Source organism: Taudactylus pleione, unplaced genomic scaffold (assembly GCF_031769625.1).
Source record: "Taudactylus pleione unplaced genomic scaffold, aTauple2 ptg001997l, whole genome shotgun sequence".
NCBI classification, from domain to species: Eukaryota; Metazoa; Chordata; class Amphibia; order Anura; family Myobatrachidae; genus Taudactylus; species Taudactylus pleione.
In genome coordinates, this window is record NW_028286393.1 from 252564 (window position 1) to 272185 (window position 19622).

The following is a 19622-nucleotide window of genomic DNA, read 5'->3' on the forward strand; positions in this document are numbered from 1 at the left end:
CCAGTGTCGGCGCTTCATGCCGACACTGGAGGGCGTATGCTAAAAAATGGTATAATGCATGATGACTGACAGCTATGGCCGGGAATCAAACAGTAATTAGAACCTTACAAGAAAAATATCATATAACTAAATCAGTGATCTGCAGAACTCTCAGCCATTGCTATGAATTCAAATCAGCTATTATTTACCAAGTAGATGGAAAAGCAGAAGTGTTGCCCATAGCAACCAACCATAGTCCAGCTATCATTCACCCAGTACGGGAAAAGCAGAAGTGTTACCCATAGCAACCAATCATAATCCAGCTATCATTCACCCTGTAGAAGGAAAAGCAGAAGTGCTGCCCATAGCAACCAATCACAATCATTTACCCAGTAGAAGGTAAAGGGGAAGCGTTGCCCATAGCAACCAATCATAATCCAGCTATCATTCACCCTTTAGAAGGAAAAGAAGTGTTGCCCATAGCAACCAATCACAACCATTTACCCAGTAGCAGGAAAGCGGGAAATGTTGCCAATAGCAACCAATCACAATCCAGCTTTCATTTACCCAGTAGACGGAAAGGGGGGGGGAATGTGTTGCCCATAGCAACCAATGATCCAGCTATTATTTACCCAGTAGAAGGAAAAGGGGAAGTGTTACCCATAGCAACCAATCAAAATCCAGCTATCATTCAACCTGTACAAGGAAAAGCAGAAGTGCTGCCCATAGCAACCAATCACAATCATTTACCCAGTAGAAGGAAAAAGGGGAAGCGTTACCCATAGCAACCAATCACAATCCAGCTATCATTTCCGACAGTGCACTACATAAAAGGGAAGAATCTGATTAGACCAGCAATGGACAGACGGCGCTCAGACCTCCATGTCCACCCTCCGGCTCATTCTGGCTTTATTGTCAGATTGTTTGTTATAGCGCCAGACACTTGTGTAATATGGCTGATGATGTTATCATAGATAGGGGTCTCTGTCTCATAGGGGGGAAATAATTTAGAAGTGCGACAATGTAGCTACCACAAAGTGTGCCCAGAGCTATTCAATGGACTGCCTCACGTCCAGCACATGCAGTTTACAGCGCGCCTATACGAGGGGCTTAGTTACGGTAAACTGCCTTTATCGACGTATTCAATCAGCGATGATAATAATCGGTCGATTATATCACACTTTTATAGTGAGAAACAGGAGAAAAAGTTTTCTCCATCTCAGACAAAAAAATAAAAAAATTTGCCAAAATCTCTATTTTTGCCTAAAAAAAGTGGTGATTTCTTTCAGAACCCTAAGGTCGCGGTGACTGGCAGAATGGTCACCGCAAGCTTAGTACGTCCCACCCCAGGTCGGAGAAAAAAAAAAAACTTTTCACCTGTTTCTCACTATAAAAGAGCGCTAAATTATCGCAGGTGAGATAAAATTGGGCGATATTATCGCCGTTAATTGAATACGGCCCTGAATTGTCAAGCACGATGCCATTACCGCACGTGGTAACACCGGGATTAGACCCGAGGCATTAGTTAGCACGGATTTCTCTAGTCGCAGTTTTACAGTGCGGGAAATTAGAAATCTCTTGGCACTCATCCCTGGAGTTACGTTCCCTCGCTTCTAATTGAATTCGCCCCTTTGATTAAAATTTGTATCTCATTACTGAGGTCCTTCGGAAGGTTACAAGGTAGCGTTACGGTGTGCCTATTACCGTATCAGATGATATGTACGACAACTATACTATTCCTTCAGGGAAGTTTTAGCAAATCTGCCCCTAAGCTGCTTTCATTAGTCCAGACCTGGGGAAAGTAAAACTTTAGACACGACTTTGTTACGTGTTACATTTTTTTAGCACTCATTTAATCATTTAGACGTCATCCATCCTTTTAACCATACACGTAGCTGTTTCTGAACAAACACAGCCTGTCCAGCACGGCCTGACCAGCAAACACGGCGAATTGTAGTGTACGTGCGACGCTCCCACAGTTTGAGGATTGATATGTAGTCACGCTTACAGGGCTCCTCACCTACACACCGCCGAGGCATTAAAGGGAACAGCAAAGTGCCAGGAGTCCCAATGGGAAATCCAATACAAAATATACCACACCCTTTTCCCATAGACCACGCCCCCTTTCCCACCTGGACGCACCTTGGTGCCATCACAAATCCAGTCTGCAGGTATGAATGCATAAGCGGCGCACTTGTTGTAAACAATACTTTCAGTCAATAATATAAATCTGACATCCGCCATACTGGGACCCAAGTACACCCTCATTCTAATCCCTATGGTGTAAGGAAATAACACAATAACGGGGGAGTAGGGATTGGATGTATGGAGGGGCAATAGATGTACGTGTATGTAATGCTTTAGGATGCAATACACTGTGCTGTGATCCCCTATGCCACTTTATAACAATCGTTATATGGGACCACTTAATGGGGTTCTAAATAGTGGTGCTATATACAGTGTTCCCATATACACCCTATAATTTGGGGCGGGGGGGTGGGGTCAGGAACATAATTGACATGCTTGGATATGGCAGCAGATATATGGAATAAGGACACAAAGAGAAAGAGAAAGAGAAAGAGAAAGAGAGAGAGAAAGAGAGCAGATATACAGGGACTAGAAAGACATCTCATATTGCTCCACACATGCTTTCATTATAAGGGGGTGCAGGAATGTATATGGTCAGATATGATGCATGTACTAAACAGAGATAGGGAAGTATTTAGGACACCAGTGACGTGCGGTGAGATCAATGGCTGGGGGGGGGGGGGGCACGCATGTATATATACATAGTTTTTATATTAAAATTTTGGAGTGCGACGGGGCAGGGAGTGTGGTTCTGCCTCCCCTGACTGCAAGTCCCTGTAGGACACACAGTAAGTGGATGCTAAAGGTATAGGAGATTGTATAAGGGAGCAGAAGAGGGGATGGCAGGATTTACATTCATCAGAGGAGATTATAGTGACACGTGTAAGAAAAGTACAGGACAGGAGTGACTAGAAAAGGTGTTGAAGAATAGAGATTGCAGAGGTGCACATCAGTGGGAGGGGGTTATATTGGATGAGAAATATATATATTTATCAGTGGCGTAACTAGGGCAGGGCAAGCGGGGTACGTGTCCTGGGACCGGCAGCGCCGCCGGCCACGGTACCGGCCCGCCCTAGTTAGCCAGTATAGCGCCGACTGCAGTGAGTGCGGTCAGCGCTACACATTTACACAGGACCGGCATTAGGCTTCCAGCGCCGGTCCTGTGCTGCACAGCTGAGCCCCTTCCCTCCCCCTGAGCGCTTGCCCAATAGCGCCAGGAGGAGGGTGGCAGGTGGGCTAAGACTGTGCTTAACACACACATCGCCGCCAGCACTGCCGTTGATGTGTGTGTTAATCAGCAGCCAATGAGAGTGACTCAACACACACACACACACACCACTGCCGAGCGGGGGAGACCACTACTGGGGGGGGATACTACTGAGGGTACTGCTTCAGGGGGGGGACCACTACTGGGGGGGGGGGATACTACTGTGGACACTGCATCGTGGGGGACCACTACAGGGGACTATTACAGGGGGCACTGCATCAAGGGGGACTCCTACTGGGGGAACTACATACTGTACCCTTTATAGGAGGGACTACTACTGGGGACACTATAAGGGGCTCACTACAGGGGGCACTGAAAAGGGAGAACCACTACAGGGGGCACTGCATAAGGGGGACAACTACTGGGGGCACTGCATGAGGGGCTCACTACAGGGGGCACTGAAAAGGGAGAACCACTACAGGGGGCACTGCATAAGGGGGACAACTACTGGGGGCACAACTACTGGGGGCACTGTACAAGGGGCACTGTATATAGGGGACCACTACTGGGGGGGGGGGGAATACTACTGTGGACACTGCATCGTGGGGGACCACTACTGGGGACTACTACAGGGGGCACTGCATCAAGGGGGACTCCTACTGGGGGAACTACATACTGTACCCTTTATAGGAGGGACTACTACTGGGGACACTGCACAGGGGGCACTGAAAAGGGAGAACCACTACAGGGGGCACTGCATAAGGGGGACAACTACTGGGGGCACTGTATAAGGGGGACAACTACTGGGGGCACTGTATAAGGGGCACTGTATATAGGGGACAACTACTGGGGGCCTGTATAAGGGGCACTGCATTAAGGTGCAAATGGAAAGAAATGTTCCCAGTGACAAGAAAGGGGTGTGTCATGTTGACACGCCCCATTTTTCAGTGGCCACGCCCACATTTCACGGTGCCTGCACATAGGGGGGAGGGCGCAATTTTCAAATTTGCCCTGGGCTCCAAATACCCTAGTTACGCCACTGATAGATAGATAGATATCTCTATCTATCTATCTAATCTATCTATCTAATAAATATCACACACACACACACACACATACAGTCAGGTGCATAAATATTGGGATATTGACAGAATTGTCATATTTTGGCCTCTAGTCACCACCACAATGACTTTGAAATGAAACAAACAAGATGTGATTTACCTGCAGACTTTCAGATTTAATTTGAGGGTAATTACATCCAAATCAGGTGAACGGTGTAGGAATTACAATGGGTTCTATATATGCCTCCCACTTTTTAAGGGGCCAAAAGTAATGGGACAAACTAAACAATCCTAAATCTAACATTCACTTATTAATACTTTGTTGCAAATCCTTTGCAGGCAATTACAGCCTGAAGTCTGGAACGCATAGACATCACCAGACGCTGGGTTTCATCCCTGGTGATGCTCTGCCAGGCCTCTACTGCAAATGTCTTCAGTTCCTGCTTGTTCTTGGGGCATTTTCCCTTCACTTCAGAATTCATTCTGCTGCTTTTGTCAGCAGTCACATCATCAATAAATACATGCCCACGCCATGACACTACCACCACCATGCTTCACTGATGAGGTGGTATGTTTTGGATCATGAGCAGTTCCTTTCCTTCTCTTCCCATCACTCTGGTACAAGTTGATCTTTGTCTCATCTGTCAATAGGATGTTGTTCCAGAACTGTAATGGCTTTTTTAGATGTTGTTTGGCAAACTCTAATCTGGTCTTCCTGTTTTTTTGGCTCACCAATGGTTTACATCTTGTGGTGAACCCTCTATATTCACTCTTGTGAAGTCTTCTCTTGATTGTTGACTTTGGGCTCTATTTATTAACATTATTTTTACTAAAATAAAGTGAAAAAGGGTGTTTTCACACCCTTTTCACATTATTTTAGTTTCACCTGTAGTTATTACAGGGCAATTGGAGTAGAATTAGTAAAATTCTACTCCAATCCCCAGTATCACTTATTTTTAGTAAAGCAGATCGCATTTCCCATAATTGTAATGGGAAATGTGATCCGACCACAGTTACTAAAAATAAATTGTAAAAAAAATACCGGGGGAAGCCCTGTGATAATAGCGCCACCTGGAGGTGGCGTTATCCAGGGTCTCCCCCGGTTACGGGCTCCCACTCTGCTCTAACGGGGAGAGCAGAGGCGGGAGCCGGTACCAGTAATCAGCTATGTGGTCTAAGCAGACCGCAAGCTGATTGCTGTAAAAAAAAGAAAAAAAAAATTAAACATTTTTTTTTTTTTTTTTACTTACCTGACTCCAGGGACCGGTGATTGGGCCTCCGGTGATGGCTCCTCTCCGGTCAGCTGGTCACCCACAGTGCACTGCTGCCCGGTCATCAGGTGATCGGGCCCCAGTGCAGTATGGGAGATCACCTGATCGGGAAGCCCGGAGAAGATCACCGGAGGCCAGGAGGATGCAGGTAAGTGTAATGAAGGGAGGGGGGGGGGGGGGGGGGGTCGCGGGGGTCCGCGATCGCGGGGGGAGGGGCTTAGCATCGGTGGGGGGGTAGTAGGGGTGGTCGGTCGGCCCATGCGCGGGCTCTTAGTCACAGTATTTTTCCCGAACATACCGCGACTAGAGTGCAGATGGGATCCGCAGGGACAGAGCTTTATCGCAAGCTCTGTCCCTGCAAGGGATTTATAGTAAATCCCTGTGATATTGCCTGAATTAGCAATGCAAATTCACTCGGTAATATCACACTACAATCCGCATTCAATATGCGGATTGTAGTAAATAGAGCCCTTTGACACATATACACCTACCTCCTGGAGAGTGTTCTTGACTTGGCCAACTGTTGTGAAGGGGTTTTTCTTCACCGGGGAAATAATTCTTCTGTCATCCACCACAGTTGTTTTCCGTGGTCTTCCGGGTCTTTTGGTGTTGCTGAGCTCTCCGGTGCGTTCTTTCTTTTTAAGAATGTTCCAAACAGTTGATTTGGCCACACCTAATGTATTTGCTATCTCTCTGATGGGTTTGTTTTGATGTTTCAGCCTAATGATGGCTTCACTGATGGTGACAGCTCTTTGGATCTCATATTGAGAGTCGACAGCAACTGATTCCAAATGTAAATGTCACACCTAGAATCTACTCTACACCTTTTACCTGCTTAATTGATAATGAAATAACGAGGGAATAGCCCACACCTGTCCATGCAATACCTTCTGAGTTGACAGTCCCATTACTTTTGGCCCCTTAAAAAGTGGGAGCCACATATAGAAACTGTTGTAATTCCTACACCGTTCACCTGATTTGGATGCAATTACCCTCAAATTAACTCTGAAAGTCTGCAGGTAAATCACATCTTGTTTGTTTCATTTCAAAGCCATTGTGGTGGTGACTAGAGGCCAAAATATGACAATTCTGTCAATGTCCCAATATTTATGGACCTGACTGTACATGTACAGAGTGATGATATAGATGTAGGGCAGTATATTGTATGTATAAGGAGGAGGAGATACAGAGATATACATGTACAGAGTGATGATATAGATGTGAGATGTAGGGCAGTATACTGTATGTATAACAGGGGGGATACAGGATGGAGTTGTTGTATTATGGGGGGCAGGGTATATTGGAGAGAAGAGGAGGAATATATAAATGAATATGTTGTTAGAGGGGTACATATGTATGAGAGGGGTAGATATAGAGCAGGAAGTGCTGCAGGGGGTATATATGGGAGGAGACATAAGATAGGAGGGGTTCTGAGGGGGGAGGAAGTATATCTGTATGGGAAGAGGACATATGAAGGAGTGGGGGACATGTCTGGAGGGAGGGGGGTATATGTATGGGGAGGGTACATGCCTGGTAAGAAGGAAGATATATGTATATAGGAAGGGGACATATGGAGGAGGGGTCATGTCTGGAAGGAGGGGGTATATGTATGCGAAGGGGACATATCTGGGAGGGGGTATATGACTGGGAAGGAGGGGGTATATGGGAGGAAGGGTGTATATGTATGGGAATGGGACATATCTGGGAGGGGGTTATATATGTAAGAGGGGGTATATCTGGGAGGGGGTTATTTATGTAGGAGGGGGTATATCTGGGAGGGGGTTATTTATGTAGGAGGGGGTATATCTGGGAGGGGGTTATTTATGTAGGAGGGGGTATATCTGGGAGGGGGTTATTTATGTAGGAGGGGGTATATCTGGGAGGGGGTTATTTATGTAGGAGGGGGTATATCTGGGAGGGGGTTATTTATGTAGGAGGGGGTATATCTGGGAGGGGGTTATTTATGTAGGAGGGGGTATATCTGGGAGGGGGTTATATATGTGGCAGGGTTGGCTACATACATGACAGTAACCGGCACTCACCTCCCTGTCCTCCCCAGTGGCGGCCTCCAATCCTCGGCCTCCCTCCAATGCGCCGCTAATCCTCCGGCAGGAACATGGCAGTCCCGAGTCCCGACACATTGAGCCCGATTTCAGGAAGCGTCAGGTGCAATTGCAGGCGACAGGGCATCCGGCCAATCAGCACCCGGCTTTATCAGAGCACAACAAAAAGTGAGCCAGTCAGAGGATGAGAGGCGGGACTATGCAAATCGTTGTGTCTGGAGCAGTGCGCAGGTGTCTCGCCCCCAGCGTGATAGTGTCTGCACTGGGAAAGATACAATGTAACCACTGAGCCCCATATACACACAGTGTGATAGTGTCTGCACTGGGAAAGATACAATGTAACCACTGAGCCCCATATACGCACAGTGTGATGGTGTCTGCACTGGGAAAGATACAATGTAACCACTGAGCCCCATATACACACAGTGTGATAGTGTCTGCACTGGGAAAGATACAATGTAACCACTGAGCCCCATATACGCACAGTGTGATAGTGTCTGCACTGGGAAAGATACAATGTAACCACTGAGCCCCATATACACACAGTGTGATAGTGTCTGCACTGGGAAAGATACAATGTAACCACTGAGCCCCATATACGCACAGTGTGATGGTGTCTGCACTGGGAAAGATACAATGTAACCACTGAGCCCCATATACGCACAGTGTGATGGTGTCTGCACTGGGAAAGATACAATGTAACCACTGAGCCCCATATACGCACAGTGTGATGGTGTCTGCACTGGGAAAGATACAATGTAACCACTGAGCCCCATATACGCACAGTGTGATGGTGTCTGCACTGGGAAAGATACAATGTAACCACTGAGCCCCATATACGCACAGTGTGATGGTGTCTGCACTGGGAAAGATACAATGTAACCACTGAGCCCCATATACGCACAGTGTGATGGTGTCTGCACTGGGAAAGATACAATGTAACCACTGAGCCCCATATACGCACAGTGTGATGGTGTCTGCACTGGGAAAGATACAATGTAACCACTGAGCCCCATATACGCACAGTGTGATGGTGTCTGCACTGGGAAAGATACAATGTAACCACTGAGCCCCATATACGCACAGTGTGATGGTGTCTGCACTGGGAAAGATACAATGTAACCACTGAGCCCCATATACGCACAGTGTGATGGTGTCTGCACTGGGAAAGATACAATGTAACCACTGAGCCCCATATACGCACAGTGTGATAGTGTCTGCACTGGGAAAGATACAATGTAACCACTGAGCCCCATATACGCACAGTGTGATAGTGTCTGCACTGGGAAAGATACAATGTAACCACTGAGCCCCATATACGCACAGTGTGATAGTGTCTGCACTGGGAAAGATACAATGTAACCACTGAGCCCCATATACACACAGTGTGATAGTGTCTGCACTGGGAAAGATACAATGTAACCACTGAGCCCCATATACGCACAGTGTGATGGTGTCTGCACTGGGAAAGATACAATGTAACCACTGAGCCCCATATACGCACAGTGTGATGGTGTCTGCACTGGGAAAGATACAATGTAACCACTGAGCCCCATATACACACAGTGTGATGGTGTCTGCACTGGGAAAGATACAATGTAACCACTGAGCCCCATATACGTACAGTGTGATGGTGTCTGCACTGGGAAAGATACAATGTAACCACTGAGCCCCATATACGCACAGTGTGATGGTGTCTGCACTGGGAAAGATACAATGTAACCACTGAGCCCCATATACACACAGTGTGATGGTGTCTGCACTGGGAAAGATACAATGTAACCACTGAGCCCCATATACGCACAGTGTGATAGTGTCTGCACTGGGAAAGATACAATGTAACCACTGAGCCCCATATACGCACAGTGTGATGGTGTCTGCACTGGGAAAGATACAATGTAACCACTGAGCCCCATATACGCACAGTGTGATGGTGTCTGCACTGGGAAAGATACAATGTAACCACTGAGCCCCATATACGCACAGTGTGATAGTGTCTGCACTGGGAAAGATACAATGTAACCACTGAGCCCCATATACGCACAGTGTGATAGTGTCTGCACTGGGAAAGATACAATGTAACCACTGAGCCCCATATACGCACAGTGTGATGGTGTCTGCACTGGGAAAGATACAATGTAACCACTGAGCCCCATATACGCACAGTGTGATGGTGTCTGCACTGGGAAAGATACAATGTAACCACTGAGCCCCATATACGCACAGTGTGATGGTGTCTGCACTGGGAAAGATACAATGTAACCACTGAGCCCCATATACGCACAGTGTGATGGTGTCTGCACTGGGAAAGATACAATGTAACCACTGAGCCCCATATACGCACAGTGTGATGGTGTCTGCACTGGGAAAGATACAATGTAACCACTGAGCCCCATATACGCACAGTGTGATAGTGTCTGCACTGGGAAAGATACAATGTAACCACTGAGCCCCATATACGCACAGTGTGATAGTGTCTGCACTGGGAAAGATACAATGTAACCACTGAGCCCCATATACGCACAGTGTGATAGTGTCTGCACTGGGAAAGATACAATGTAACCACTGAGCCCCATATACGCACAGTGTGATGGTGTCTGCACTGGGAAAGATACAATGTAACCACTGAGCCCCATATACGCACAGTGTGATGGTGTCTGCACTGGGAAAGATACAATGTAACCACTGAGCCCCATATACGCACAGTGTGATGGTGTCTGCACTGGGAAAGATACAATGTAACCACTGAGCCCCATATACACACAGTGTGATGGTGTCTGCACTGGGAAAGATACAATGTAACCACTGAGCCCCATATACGCACAGTGTGATGGTGTCTGCACTGGGAAAGATACAATGTAACCACTGAGCCCCATATACGCACAGTGTGATGGTGTCTGCACTGGGAAAGATACAATGTAACCACTGAGCCCCATATACGCACAGTGTGATGGTGTCTGCACTGGGAAAGATACAATGTAACCACTGAGCCCCATATACGCACAGTGTGATAGTGTCTGCACTGGGAAAGATACAATGTAACCACTGAGCCCCATATACGCACAGTGTGATGGTGTCTGCACTGGGAAAGATACAATGTAACCACTGAGCCCCATATACGCACAGTGTGATGGTGTCTGCACTGGGAAAGATACAATGTAACCACTGAGCCCCATATACGCACAGTGTGATAGTGTCTGCACTGGGAAAGATACAATGTAACCACTGAGCCCCATATACGCACAGTGTGATAGTGTCTGCACTGGGAAAGATACAATGTAACCACTGAGCCCCATATACGCACAGTGTGATGGTGTCTGCACTGGGAAAGATACAATGTAACCACTGAGCCCCATATACGCACAGTGTGATGGTGTCTGCACTGGGAAAGATACAATGTAACCACTGAGCCCCATATACGCACAGTGTGATGGTGTCTGCACTGGGAAAGATACAATGTAACCACTGAGCCCCATATACGCACAGTGTGATGGTGTCTGCACTGGGAAAGATACAATGTAACCACTGAGCCCCATATACACACAGTGTGATGGTGTCTGCACTGGGAAAGATACAATGTAACCACTGAGCCCCATATACACACAGTGTGATGGTGTCTGCACTGGGAAGATACAATGTAACCACTGAGCCCCATATATACACATTGTGATGGTGTCTTCGCTGGGAAAGATACAATGTAACCACCGAGCCCCATATATACACAGTGTGATAGTGTCTGCATTGGGAAAGATACAATGTAACCACTGAGCCCCATATACACACAGTGTGATAGTGTCTGCACTGGGAAAGATACAATGTAACCACTGAGCCCCATATATACACAGTGTGATGGTGACTGCACTGGGAAAGATACAATGTAACCACTGTGCCCCATACATATAGTGTAATAGTGTGCGGGGGTATACATACATACATACATTCATACCGTGGCATAGCGTGCTGGAGGTAGGGTGCCTGCACTGGGACAGATGCAATGTGACCACTGAGCCCCATACATACAGTGTGATAGTGTGCAGGGGGGGTCTACACTGCGAATAAATTATTACAATGTAACCACTGAGCCCCATTTATGCATACATACATACTGTGTCATAATGTGCTGGAGGTGGGGTGCCTGCACTGTGAATGATACAATATAACCACTGAGCCCCATACATACCGGGGGAGGGGAGTGTCTGCACCGGATAAGATACAATTAAACCACTTGGCCCCATACATACATACATACATACCGTGACATAGTGTGCTGGAGGTGGGGTGCCTGTACTGGGACAGATGCAATGTGACCACTGAGTCCCATACATACAGTGTGATAGTGTGCGGGGGTATACATACATACATACATACATACATACATACATACAGTGTGATAGTGTGCAGGGGTATACATACATACATACATACATACAGTGTGATAGTGTGCAGGGGTATACATACATACATACATACATACATACATACAGTGTGATAGTGTGCGGGGGTATACATACATACATACATACTGTGACATAGTGTGCTGGAGGTGGGGTGCCTGCACTGGGACAGATGCAATGTGACCACTGAGTCCCATACATACAGTGTGATAGTGTGCGGGGGTATACATACATACAGTGTGATAGTGTGCGGGGGTATACATACATACATACATACAGTGTGATAGTGTGCGGGGGTATACATACATACATACATACATACATACAGTGTGATAGTGTGCGGGGGTATACATACATACATACATACATACATACATACATACATACCGTGACATAGTGTGCTGGAGGTAGGGTGCCTGCACTGGGACAGATGCAATGTGACCACTGAGCCCCATACATACAGTGTGATAGTGTGCGGGGGTATACATACATACATACATACAGTGTGATAGTGTGCGGGGGTATACATACATACATACATACAGTGTGATAGTGTGCGGGGGTATACATACATACATACATACATACAGTGTGATAGTGTGCGGGGGTATACATACATACATACCGTGACATAGTGTGCTGGAGGTAGGGTGCCTGCACTGGGACAGATGCAATGTGACCACTGAGCCCCATACATACAGTGTGATAGTGTGCAGGGGTGGGGTGTTTGCACTGGGAAATATACAATATATATTTGTAAGCCCACCCAGTCTCCATCCCTGCTTCCCAGGGATCGCCGGCAGGTAAGTCCACCTAGAGCCTTTTAAACCTGCCGAAATTGAGTGACGTGTATACAGGCTTTATACTAGCCTGTTTACATTTATATTTATGTGCGATTATATTTCACATTTATATATACTGCAAATGTTAAATATAAAAGCACATATGTATACATGTATACAGGCTAGTATAAAGCCTGTATACACATGTCACTCAGTTCGGACAGGCTGGAGTTGTACTTACCCCGTCGGAGGTCACAGCGAGCAGGGACGGAGACTGTTCCCGAGCGCATGACTGAGGATGCGCAGAGGAACAAACAGAAGGGATTGTTTGCAGAATCCCGATAACATTGCCTCCTATGACATCGCAGGGACAGCGTGTTACCGCAACCACTGACCCTGCCCAAAATATTGCTGAATAGCAGCCATAAATTATCACGATTAATAAAAACTCGCGCCCAATAATATTCTGGGCAATTTTGTCATTGATTAGACCCGACAATGTCACCACTGAGCCCCATATACACACAGTGTGACGGTGTCTGCACTGGGAATGATACAATGTAACCACTGAGCCCCATATACACACAGTGTGATAGTGTGCAGGGGGGTGTCAATGTACACTGGGAAAGATACAATGCAACCATTGAGCCCCAAACATACATGCATACATACATTGTGATATTGTTTATGGGGGGCCTGATCTGGTTAAGATACAATGTACCAGAGCTCCATACATGCAGAGTGAGAGCCCACGGTTGCAGTATCACAATTTATTTTGGAGACAATTTAAAGAACTCTCATAGTTTATACATGCCAGGATTTCCTTTTGTCACAGATAAAACTAATGGAATATGTTATCAATATTATGCTCTCACCCTAGCAGGTTCTGCTGCAGTTATATCATCCACAGTAACTTTTCCCTACCTAACCTCAGATTCCCATATCTCTCCCAGCAGTGCATGTTTTCCACATTTCTGTACTGCTGAGGACAGTTTTAATGTCAAAGAAGGCATGTAGTGCATTCACCTGTTCTAATACATGCCAGTAGAACCATTTAGACCTAGGACATCCTGATTTCTGCACCTGTTCTCATCAGCACCTGGTTATACACATTACTACCTGACACCTGTTCTAATCAGCACCTGGTTATACACATTACTACCTGACACCTGTTCTCATCAGCACCTGGTTATACACATTACTACCTGACACCTGTTCTCATCAGCACCTGGTTATACACATTACTACCTGACACCTGTTCTCATCAGCACCTGGTTATACACATTACTACCTGACACCTGTTCTCATCAGCACCTGGTTATACACATTACTACCTGACACCTGTTCTCATCAGCACCTGGTTATACACAGTACTACCTGACACCTGTTCTCATCAGCACCTGGTTATACACATTACTGCCTGACACCTGTTCTCATCAGCACCTGGTTATACACATTACTGCCTGACACCTGTTCTCATCAGCACCTGGTTATACACATTACTACCTGACACCTGTTCTCATCAGCACCTGGTTATACACATTACTACCTGACACCTGTTCTCATCAGCACCTGGTTATACACATTACTACCTGACACCTGTTCTCATCAGCACCTGGTTATACACATTACTACCTGACACCTGTTCTCATCAGCACCTGGTTATACACATTACTACCTGACACCTGTTCTCATCAGCACCTGGTTATACACATTACTACCTGACACCTGTTCTCATCAGCACCTGGTTATACACATTACTACCTGACACCTGTTCTCATCAGCACCTGGTTATACACATTACTACCTGACACCTGTTCTCATCAGCACCTGGTTATACACATTACTACCTGACACCTGTTCTCATCAGCACCTGGTTATACACATTACTACCTGACACCTGTTCTCATCAGCACCTGGTTATACACACTACAGCCTGACACCTGTTCTCATCAGCACCTGGTTATACACATTACTACCTGACACCTGTTCTCATCAGCACCTGGTTATACACATTACTACCTGACACCTGTTCTCATCAGCACCTGGTTATACACATTACTACCTGACACCTGTTCTCATCAGCACCTGGTTATACACATTACTACCTGACACCTGTTCTCATCAGCACCTGGTTATACACATTACTACCTGACACCTGTTCTCATCAGCACCTGGTTATACACACTACTACCTGACACCTGTTCTCATCAGCACCTGGTTATACACATTACTACCTGACACCTGTTCTCATCAGCACCTGGTTATACACACTACTACCTGACACCTGTTCTCATCAGCACCTGGTTATACACATTACTACCTTACACCTGTTCTCCAGGGTGGAGCTCAGGGAAATAGGTCCTGAAAACGGAGGTTTGGGAATTTAACTAGATGACAGCAACTGCAGACTGTAACGGAAGAGGACCCAAAGCAGCCCCCTTAACAACAGGTGAGTTAATTTGGTGCATTTTGTGCCATTAGTAAGGTTGTGGTATTCCTAAGCCTGTGAGACTGTGGAGACCCTCAGAGCCTGCAATGGAGGCCGTCAGTATCCGCAGAGCTCACATTATATACAGAGCTGCTATAAAGGGCAAAGAGGACACGTGTAGTGTTGTGTACAGGGAAAGAAACATACATGACGTACATGTGATGGAGAAAGGAATAATGGGCCTGATTCAGAGTCGCTCGCACAATGTATTTCTTGGAGCGCGATCACAGTGTATGCAGACACCCACCAGCCTGTCTTAAGACACCCACTTGTGCACGTCATGCCCAGGAAGTGTATGCAACCATCGGTACATCGGGTAACATCGGATACTATCGCAGCTCTTGAGGTTGACTTTACCCTGCCGCAAGCACTGCGATCACGTCAGTGTAAAAACCAGCCAGGTGACGTGTACTATGACGCTGTCCTATAATTATGCGCACCTCTATAACGCCGCTGAGACGCTCAGGCACGCCTGCGTTTGCACCTCAACTCCCCGTTTTTAATGGCCAGCCCCTGTCACCACCTACAAACGGCTTCTCCTGTCACTCACTCTGCTGGGCTGTCTGTGCGCAGCGAGCGAACGCATTGTGACCTGTCGCTAAGGTAAGCGCATGCACACAATGCATACACACTGCGTACCATCGGCAGCAGCGAGCGAATACATTGTGACCTGTCGCTAAGATATGCGCACAATGTATACACACTGTGTACCATCGCCTGCAGCGAGCGTATGCATCTTAGCGAGCGGGTCTGAATCAGGCGCTATGTGCTGCTGCATAGACGGGAAAATGCTGCATTTGTGTCAGGGGTTTAAAAAATAATTCATTCGTTTTGAAGTATAGTGGAAATGTAATGGCATAAATATAAGTACAGGTTATTATTGTATAAAATAACTTTCAGGCTTTGTGTATAAGATGTATATAGAACATAAATGCATTCTGTGTTTAGATTTGGGTCCCATTCCCAAGATAGTTAATTATGATATGCATATATTCCAAAGTACAGAATATCCCGATATCCAAAATACCCTGGTACCAAGCATTTTGGATATGGGAGACTCAACCTGTATTGTGGACAGTGGGCCTGATTCAGAGCCGCTCGTAAGCGGCCGCTCGTTCGCTCCGAGCGATGTTCACACAACTGCGCATGCGTATGGGTCGTAATGTGCATGCGCCAACCAGTCATTGCGGTCGGAAATCGAGCGCTCGCAAAATAGCGAGTGCCTGCTAATTTGAGTGACAGGATGAGGTGTTTGTGGGTGGTAACAGGGGAAGGTGCTTGAAAACTGGGAGTGGAGATCAGAACGCAGGCGTGCCAAACGGGCGTTTTAAGGGTTTGCATAATTAACAAAGCAGCGTCATCGACCACGTCACTTGGTTGTCTTTTAGCTTGAACTGCTCGCATGATTGCAGTAGGAAAATCCAACCACAAGCACTGCGAGCAGTTCAGATGCCTTTCGATGTACTAGATTAATCTAATAAATAGCGGAGATGACGTATAATGCAAACGGCCAGGGGGAGTCTTTACAAAATAGCGAGCGCATGTTTCGTTTGCTCGCTCAGACATAGAGGCGTCAACAGACCGCAAAGAGCGAGCGCTCAATTTAAATAGCCGGCCCCTTTTTCAGAACGAGCGAGCACAAATAGCGTCCGGCTCTGAATCAGGCCCAGTGTACATATTATACCATACAGTGTATTCCTCCCCTCCCCCCCAATCCTGATAAGACCTGCCTGAAATTGCCTGTTGAAAGCTCACCCACCGCTATAGATGGTGCTGGGGAAGGGGAGATATTACACCTCTGTCCATTGACAGAAACACTGTTTCAACCGATGATTTCAGGTAGGCCTCATTATGCAGTATCAGACAGTATTCCTGTAAGCTGTAGTACCCACCATAATTATTTTACAGTGGGACTGAGAAAGAGAGAAAGCAGGGGGAGAGGAGAAAGGGGAGAGCCAATGAGCTGGTCACAATATTTATTTTTTATATATAACCACTCTTATATCCCCTTAGTGCCAGTGACATTCGATGTGGGATGAACTTTTGCAAAAATATGGAGGCAAGTGCAGAGCACCCTATCCTACCATCAAAGGTATAATAGCACAGTACATCTCCATGTTCATGTTTAAGAACCGGTTTGGGAGGTGAGTAGTTTATAGACAGGGAAGTTTACTATTTATCTTTATACACAGCACTTTACCTGGACCCAGGACTGTGGCCAGCCGCGCTGCCTTTATACACAGCACTTTACCTGGACCCAGGACTGTGGCCAGCCGCGATGCCTTTATACACAGCACTTTACCTGGACCCAGGACTGTGGCCAGCCGCGATGCCTTTATACACAGCACTTTACCTGGACCCAGGACTGTGGCCAGCCGCGCTGCCTTTATACACAGCACTTTACCTGGACCCAGGGACTGTGGCCAGCTGCGATGTCTGTACACACAGCACTTTACCTGGACCCAGGACTGTGGCCAGCCACGCTATCTGTATACACAGCACTTTACCTGGACCCAGGGACTGTGGACAGCTGCACTGTCTGTATAACCAGGACTTTACCTGGACCCAGAGTCTGTGGACAGCCGTGTATGTAGCCTGTTCTCTATGGTCGGTGTCCTTGAAATTTGAAATAAATGGCAACTGCACAACATTTACTGAAAGTAATTGCGCAGAAACATTTGTTAATCAGTTTAGTTTTTCGGGGGTACGGGGTGTTACCCAAAAAAATCTGGAGCCTCCTGCAACTCCCAGGAGAGTAGGCAAGTATAGTACAAGTAAAGTCACCTTTGACTGCGCTGACCTCACGGCACAGTGGTTAAAAAATGCTATGTTACATAATGGGAGTAAGGTGCAATCAGGGAGGCATACTGTATGGTATAATATGTACCAGGGGAACACTGTATGGTATATGCATCTGGAGCACACTGTATGGTATAATATGTACCAGAGGCATACTGTATGGTATATGTATCTGGGGCACACTGTATGGTATATATATCTGGAGCACACTGTATGGTATATGTATCTGGAGCACACTGTATGGTATATGTATCTGGAGAACACTGTATGGTATAATATGTATCTGGGGCACACTGTATGGTATAATATGTACCAGGAGCACACTGTATGGTATATGTATCTGGAGCACACTGTATGGTATATGTATCTGGAGCACACTTTATGGTATATGTAACTGGAGCACACTGTATGGTATATGTATCTGGAGCACACTTTATGGTATATGTATCTGGAGCACACTGTATGGTATATGTATCTGGAGCACACTTTATGGTATATGTATCTGGAGCACACTGAAGAGCATTTGTACAGGAAATAAAATAATGACCATACACACACCAAATGTAAAGACTCGACCAGACCCCTCACTCACTAATTTAATTCTTACAAAAAAAAAAAATCTCTTCCATATCGGCATAAAAAAAAAAAAATGTCACAACTGAGACCCCCTGACTCTGCCACCTGTGACCAGGGACAGACTGGCCCACAGGGGAGCAAGAGAAATCCCTGGTGGGCCCCACTGCCTGGTGCCCCACCCCCTCCTCTAGGGGTCTTTCCAGGCTGTGCATATGCTACATTATACTGCATTTCCATATTATCAGTGTTATATATTATATTATATTACGGGGTCCAGACCATGCACAATGGTTAGCCAAGCCTAGGTGATGGCTGGTCACTGCCCTGGGCTCCTACCCCTGCATTCCCCCTTATGCCCCTGTAATCTCCTGTCCCTTGGTTCTATAATGCTTGTAGTATGATCATACACGTGACCTTACTTGGTAATGTCCTCTGCTTGTGACCAGGTCAGAGGGTCATTTGATGTACCCAGCACATACTGTGAAACGAGAGTGTATGTCATATACTTTGCTAATAAATGTGGATATGTATGGTGGCCTGATTGCAATGCGCAGATACTCTTTGCTGAGTGGTGACGTGCGGACATAGGGGCTCCAGTGTAAGGCAGTCGCAGCTTCCGAAAGTTTCTTGTAGCCAAAAGCCTTTTATAGTCTTAAGTCGGGTATACACTAGATGATATGTCGTCCGAATGCAGCATGGCCCCCGCCGTAGTCCCAACGCGAACGACATCGTGCTGGGTACACATCGTTTAGTGTGTGCCCAGCATTATGTTGGGTACTTAGGACCACTCCTCTATCTCATTCATAGGTGGCCTTTATAGGTGGCTCTGCTTGTTCTACATGACCCCCGAGGCTTCCAGTAGCACTAGGAGATTCTGTGGAGGCCCTTCCACGCCCCAATCTGCAGTTCCT

At 46.5% G+C, this 19622-nt stretch overlaps 1 protein-coding gene and 1 long non-coding RNA gene across 2 annotated transcripts in view; one reads left to right on the plus strand and one right to left on the minus strand.

Moving 5' to 3' along the window:
- Window positions 1-7736, minus strand: part of RALGPS1 (Ral GEF with PH domain and SH3 binding motif 1) — a gene marked incomplete at its 3' end in the record, with an annotated part of 253237 nt that extends 245501 nt beyond the window's left edge. Inside the window, exon 1 of the mRNA XM_088465567.1 lies at window positions 7649-7736. The remainder of the gene's footprint in view (window positions 1-7648) is intronic.
- A 7417-nt stretch (window positions 7737-15153) lies between these two features.
- Window positions 15154-18719, plus strand: LOC148435776 (uncharacterized). Its single transcript, XR_015876525.1, has 3 exons — window positions 15154-15297; window positions 17350-17428; window positions 17529-18719. It is a non-coding gene; the product is annotated as an uncharacterized LOC148435776 (long non-coding RNA).
- Window positions 18720-19622: the final 903 nt, after the last annotated feature.